The sequence below is a fragment of the Papio anubis genome, chromosome 20 (genome assembly GCF_008728515.1).
Source record: "Papio anubis isolate 15944 chromosome 20, Panubis1.0, whole genome shotgun sequence".
Taxonomy (NCBI): Eukaryota; Metazoa; Chordata; class Mammalia; order Primates; family Cercopithecidae; genus Papio; species Papio anubis.
This window is the reverse complement of record NC_044995.1, coordinates 46010170-46016694: the sequence shown is the minus strand read 5'-3', so window position 1 is coordinate 46016694 and position 6525 is coordinate 46010170. Positions and strand designations below refer to the sequence as shown.

The 6525-nt window shown below is 54.5% G+C and overlaps 1 long non-coding RNA gene across 1 annotated transcript in view; it reads right to left on the bottom strand.

The window, feature by feature from the left end:
• Window positions 1-568: 568 nt before the first annotated feature.
• LOC101019399 overlaps window positions 569-6525 on the bottom strand; it is a 10776-nt gene continuing 4819 nt past the window's right edge. The window contains exons 2-3 of the long non-coding RNA XR_004180415.1: window positions 4542-4671; window positions 569-3819 (exon numbers count right to left, since the gene is read on the bottom strand). This is a non-coding gene — a long non-coding RNA (uncharacterized LOC101019399). The remainder of the gene's footprint in view (window positions 3820-4541; window positions 4672-6525) is intronic.

Sequence of the window (6525 nt, the reverse complement as noted above, 5' to 3'; positions counted from 1 at the left end):
TCATTGAATGAATGCTCAGAGTTAAGAGAATGCCAGAGTCCAGCCTGGAGTCTCACAGAAAGAGAACAGACAGAGAGAGGCAGGGCAGGACGGAAGTGGCAATTCCAGGTCCTGGCAGTTTCTGGCTAAACCGCTGATGTCTCCTCTGGGAACCGCCTGGACTCACTTGCCCTCTAGGAGAATTCCCTTGGACCTTCTTGGAGCACAAACTAGGTGGGCGGCCAAGGCGGGAGGTGGCTCCTCCCCGGGACGCCGCAGGCCCTAGCGAGATGGCAGCTGCCAAGTCTCACCCGAAAGTCCTCATAGCCTAGACTTGCTCAGGGTGGAGCCGAGTCTGAGAGGCCCTGGCAGGGAGCGGGCGGGATTCCGAGTTTCACGGCTCAGAGATGGGAGGGGGCTGGCCTGGGGTCACCTGGAGTAACAGTGTCACCTGGAGTAACAGCATATGCAAAGGCCTGGAGTGGAGTGAGAGGAGGGTAAAAGAAGAGCAGCGTAAACCCATAGATGGGGTAGAATGAAGCCCAAGAGAGCTCCAAGGCCAAGTTAGGAAGCTTACACTCAATCTTGCTTTCAAACATTTAATCTTTTATTCAGCGCACTCTCAAAAACAGCATTTCTGTATCTAGTTCCAAGCTGGGTGATCCTGCGGCCCCAAAGGTAGTGATGACTCTGACTGCTGGGAGGAGACGCAGACCTCCCAGTTCGGTGGATCCCGAGTGAGTCAGAAGGTGAGACTGGAAGCAGCAGGGGCCTTGAGGGAAGTAGGCTCTTCTTGAAGGATGAGAAATGGCTGCATGAAGAAGCAGGTATTGAGGCTAGGGCTTTGAAGGATGAATAGGAGCTTGCCAAACAAAGAAGGTGGGACATGCAAACCAAATGGAGGGACTGTGGCCCAAACTCAGGGATATGTGGATGGAGTAGCAGGAGAAAGACAGACTAGGGAAGCAGAAGAGTCAGTGTGAGCTTTCTCCAGATCCAAAATCAGCAGCCTGTCATTCAAGGCCAAGACATTCCATAATAGTTCCCCTTGGTCCTGTAAGCCTGTCAGGCCTGGAGCTCCCTCAAAGCAGCTCTGATGACTCCAGCCACTGTCATCTCCCCTTCTTGTGTCAGGAGGACCGTGCACTTTGGTGCATGGTGACATTCAGTGGGGGCTGCTTTCCTCGGTGTTGCTGTGGGAACTTAGGCCCATGCCTCAGTTTCCCAACCAGGAAAATGGGCTGCAGGAAGCCATTTTTGCAGCTTTATGTTTATCTCAGGCCAGGGAGGCCTTGGACAAATTATGTGAAGGAAGAAGAGAAAAATGGAAGATAGGGAGAGACAGGAAAGGAAGGGGGCGAAGGAAGGGAGAAAGGAGAACAGATGGGATGGGAAGCGACAGGAAGAGGGAGGAAGGAAAAGGTTGTGCACCTCCCCACCCAGGTCATCACCAAGGGACAGGTCCAACATTATTATTTCAGACACGCCAGCGCTGTCGAGGCTTAAGAAATGGGTGATGATTTGCATGCAATTTGCATGAGATTTGCATACTATTTGTTAAATGTCAAAAACGCCCTGAAAATGCTTTCTCCCACCTCCATCCCCAGTCGAGAAGTGGGAAACCCTTCCCCCCCCCTTTTCCTCCATCAGCTCCCGGCATGGGCTGGGGACCTCTCAGTTCAGAGGCTACTGGGGCACCAGTCCAGAGGGTGGTGACCTTGGGCAAGCCGAAAGCCATCTGTAAAATGGGCTGTCATCCTGGCCTCTGAGCAGCGAGTCTGTCAATCTTTTTTTTTTTTTTTTTTTTGAGACGGAGTCTCTCTCTGTCGCCCAGGCTGGATGCAGTGGCGCGATCTTGGCTCACTGCAACCTCCACCTCCCGGGTTCATGCCATTCTCCTGCCTCAGCCTCCAGAGTAGCTGGGACTACAGGCACCCGCCACCTCGCCTGGCTAATTTTTTGTATTTTTAGTAGATACGGGGTTTCACCGTGTTAGCCAGGATGGTCTCGATCTCCTGACCTCGTGATCCGCCCGCCTCGGCCTCCCAGAGTGCTGGGATTACAGGTGTGAGCCACCGCCTCTGGCCGGCTGTCAATCGAGACAGGGCTCCAAAAAGACGTGCGCAGGTCCTGACACGGAGTAGGGACCAAGGAATGGAACTGAGGAGATTACTAAATGCCCCATTTTCTTGCCAAAACCTGATGGAAGCAGGTCCCTGAATATGCACAGGGAAATGAGTGACAGAAGGGATCCAGACTCGAGATATACGCATGTGGCCCAGCTGTTAGCAGAGTCCCAAACCACACATGAGCAGGGATCTGGGCTGCCTCCCTCTGCGCTGTGTCCCTAACAACCTCCTTGGGCCTCGGTTTACCCTCTGCAGAAAAGACAGCAGAAGGCTCTGCTCCAGGAGGAGCTCCAGGGGACACACAGTGGGTCTCTGTGGATAGAGTCCTGGGTTAGGCACCAAGGGAGAAGTGGAGGGGGCTAGGAAGACCCCCCTCCAGGCACACCCAGGGGCCAGCAAGACCCAAGTCATTCTGCAAAGCAGCTCCAGCCCGTCTGCCTGCCGGAGGGAAATGGGGCTCCTCTCTCTTCCCCTCCTTCTCCCCCTCCTCTCGGCCAAGTGGGAGTTGGAGGGTAGATGCCCGAAGTTCAGCAGATGCTCTGAGGGGAGGCGAGCAGGAGCCCCGGGGCCAAGTGCTGTCCCCAGCTAAGCAAACGCACAATCTGGGCGCGGCTGTCCCCATGGTGGCGATTTACTATCCACCTATCCGTGCTTTGAGTCCTGCAGCCGACAGGACTCTTAATTAAAACATTATTTCTTCCCAGGCTCGGGCGTCTCCGCCCGTGGTGCCTGGAGAGTGAACACGGCCCTCGAGGACACGTGCAGCCCCTGCACCCCTCCCCAAAGACCCTCCCCGGGGCTGCACAACATGAGGTGACGTGGCTCCAGGTCAGAGGTGCAACGGAGGTCCGGCACACTGCCCTGAGGGTCTCCATCCGGAATTCCCACAATGCACTCCCTGCGATGCCCCGAGATGACCTCCCATGCCTCGGCTCAGTTCCCCACCTCCAGATCCTCATCCTTTTGGCCAGAGTTCTTCAGACCCCCTTCCCCTGCCGCCCCAAGACCCTGTGCAGACAACCAGGCATCTGGATTTAAGGCGAAGGGGGAAACCGCGCAGGTATCTCCTGGAGAGGTATCTGGGGGTGGAGATGGGGCGCAGTTGGAGGCCTGAGCAGGAGCTGGGATGTCCCCATCTTCCTGCTCAGTCATTGGAGAGTTCGGGTAGGACTGGCTGCGCCCCCAGCCAGGGCTGTTCACTGCACAAAGGGCCTGTGGGGGCCCCAAAGAGGGCTAAGTGCTCTCTGGCTGGGAAGGAGAGAATCAGAGAAGACTTCCTGGAGGAGACTGCAATCCCACGTGTATTGGAGCTGCAGAAAAGAGGTTGAAAAGTGCTCCAGGCAGGGGGCATGGCTTGGGCCAAGGTGTGGCTGGGAGAATGTCCTGGGCAAGAGGGGAAGGGCCTCCGAGTGCCTCTCCTGTCCCCTCTGTGTTTCTCTTCTTGCGATGCTCTCTGGATGCCCATGGGAGCTTTCCAAGGTGGCACAGTGCTTCCCACTGAAGACAGGGCGCCCGGGGCCCCAACAGGGGAGCAACAGCCTCAAAGTCGCACAGCAGAGCTGAAAGGCTCAAGGCTCTCTCCTGATAGGCTGGGCAGGAGCAAAAATGTCCTAGGTCCATGTCAGGGATTGGGGCTCCAGCAGGAGCGTCTGAAGCAGTGTGCATCATCTGGTCAGGCCAGGGTTTCACCATCCACCTGGGAGCCCAGACCCTGGAACAACAGGAGGGGAAGGATACACCCGTTTCAATACAGGCCCAGGGAAGGGTGAAACACCAGTTCTCTAGCCAGTTGTCCTTCCCTTTGACCTAACATCCCTGACATGGACAGTGATACCTGTAGTCATCCCCTCCTCCTGTGGATGTCCCTGGTGTCCTTTAAGAGGACAGGGATGGCCCCTGGTGACTGGTGAATTTGGCTGTTTTCTTTCCTTTTCTCTCTCTCTCTCTTTATTTTATTTTATTTTATTTATTTATTTTTTGAGACAGAGTCCTGCTCTGTCACCAGGCTGGAGAGCAATGGCCTGATTTCAGCTCACGGCAACCTCCAACTCCTGGATTCAAGCGATTCTCTTGGAACGTGGCTGTTTTCTGCCACCTGATGGCAGTCGCAGGAATTGCAGGCAAAGAGTGCAGTAAAACCAAACCAAAGCTCAATCCTTCACTGTAAGGAGACAGGTAACAGAGCCCAGAGAGGAGAAGCAATTTTCCCAAGGTCACCCAGCAAGTCAGGGGCCATACGGCTCTGGTCCACATGTTAATCCAAAGAGAAGTGAGCCACCGAGGTCATGTCCCTCTCCTAGGGACCAGAAGCATAGGAGGTAGGTGATGGTCAATAACATGTGTCTCTTCTCCTTCCTGGGCCTCAGTTTCCCTATCTATGGTCTCCACAATCTCTAAAGTCTTTTCTCTGTCTCAGCTACTACAATGACTTACCTGGAGTGAGATCTAGGCTCCCGGGAGGCGGGAGAAGTGTTTTCCAAAAGTGCCCTCTACCCCAGCCTATTCGTTCAGCCAGTACCTGGGTCCCCTCAGTCATGGCTCTGCCTCCTCCAACCCAGACTACCTGAAAGAGGGAGACAGAAAGACACAGATTGCAGGAAAAACACAGCCTTTGCCTTGGCATTCGAGGCTTCCCTGTTCTGCCCAGTGTCTGGTTGGCGCTTCTTCCTGCCCCTGCCAGGGCTCACCTCCGACCTGGAGATTCCCTCCCCTGCATCCAGGCACCACTAGAGCTCCAGAAAAATATTCTGAGCAGCCCACTCCTTGCCTCCAGAGACAAATACATCCCATTAATATTTATTGAGCACCTACTATGTGCCAGGCACTGAACTGGGAATCCAGCAGTGAACAAGATGGATGGCAGTGCCTTCATAGAGTTTACAGTCTACTTGTTTTTTTACAGGTGAAAAAAACAAGTAAAGAGTGGAGAAGTCGGACGCTGACAAGTGATGGGAAAATATATGAAGCAGGGATGGAGTGAAATACAATTTTATTATTTATTTATTTATTTTGAGATGGAGTTTCACTCTGTTGCCCAGGCTGGAGTGTAATGGCACGATCTCGGCTCACTGCAACCTCCACCTCCCGGATTCAAACGATTCTCCTGCCTCAGCCTCCCCAGTAGCTGGGATTACAGGCATGTGCCACCATGCCTGGCTAATTTTTGTATTTTTAGTAGAGACGGGGTTTCACCAGGTTGGCCAGGCTGGTCTTGAACTCCTGGACTCAAGTGATCTGCTTGCCTCAGCCTCCCAAAGTGCTGGGATTACGGGTGTGAGCCATTGCGTCTCGCTGGAATGCAATTTTAAACAGGATGGTCAGGGAGGGCTGCAGGGAGAGAGGGAGCTGGGGACCTGAGGGAACAGCATTCCAGGCTGAAGGAACAGCCTGTCCACAGGCTCTGAGTCAGCGAGGAGGCCCATGTGGCTGGAGCAGAGTGAGCAAGGGGGAAAGAGGGAGGAGGAGAAAGCAGGGAGGGAATACGGCAGGTCATCCAGGGTCTTGCAAGCCTCAGGAAGGACTTAGGCTTTGACCATGAGGGAGGTGGGAGCCATGGAGGGCTGCCGGTAGAGGAGGGACGGGCCCTGACTCAGGGGCTCACAGGCGCCCTCTAGCACCTGCTACAGGGAGGACAGACTTGTAGGGGACAAGGGCAGGGGCTGTGGACCTGGGTGGGGGTGACTGGGCTGGGCCAGGGGTTGAGAAGTGGGCGGATTCTGGTTAGACTTTGAAGGCGGAGCTGATGGAACCAGCTGAAGGATAGCTAGAGGGCCTTGGGAGGAAGAGAGGAACAGGCTGATGCCAATGAAATCAGAATAATAACAACTGTTCCCACTAATGGAGCAGGGGGAAGGTTTAGTGATGAAGGCCGTGGCTTTAAAGCTGGGTTTAAACCCTGGCTCTGCCCCTTCCCAGCTTAATATTCCTCTGCCTCAGTTTCTCCACCTGTAAACCGCCAATGATAACAGCACCCGGCCAGGCACGGTGGCTCACACCTGTAATCCCAGCACTTTGGGAGGCTGAGGTGGGCAGATCACCTGAGGTCAGGAGTTTTAGACCAGCCTGGCCAACATGGCGAAACCCAGTCTCTACTAAAAATACAAAAATTAGGCCGGGCGCGATGGCTCAAGCCTGTAATCCCAGCACTTTGGGAGGCCGAGACGGGCGGATCACAAGGTCAGGAGATCGAGACCATCCTGGTTAACACGGTGAAACCCCGTCTCTACTAAAAAAAAAAAATACAAAAAACTAGCCGGGCGAGGTGGCAGGCGCCTGTAGTCCCAGCTACTCGGGAGGCTGAGCCAGGAGAATGGTGTAAACCCGGGAAGCGGAGCTTGCAGTGAGCTGAGATCTGGCCACTGCACTCCAGCCTGGGCGACAGAGCTAGACTCCAACTCAAAAAAAAAAAAAAAAAAAA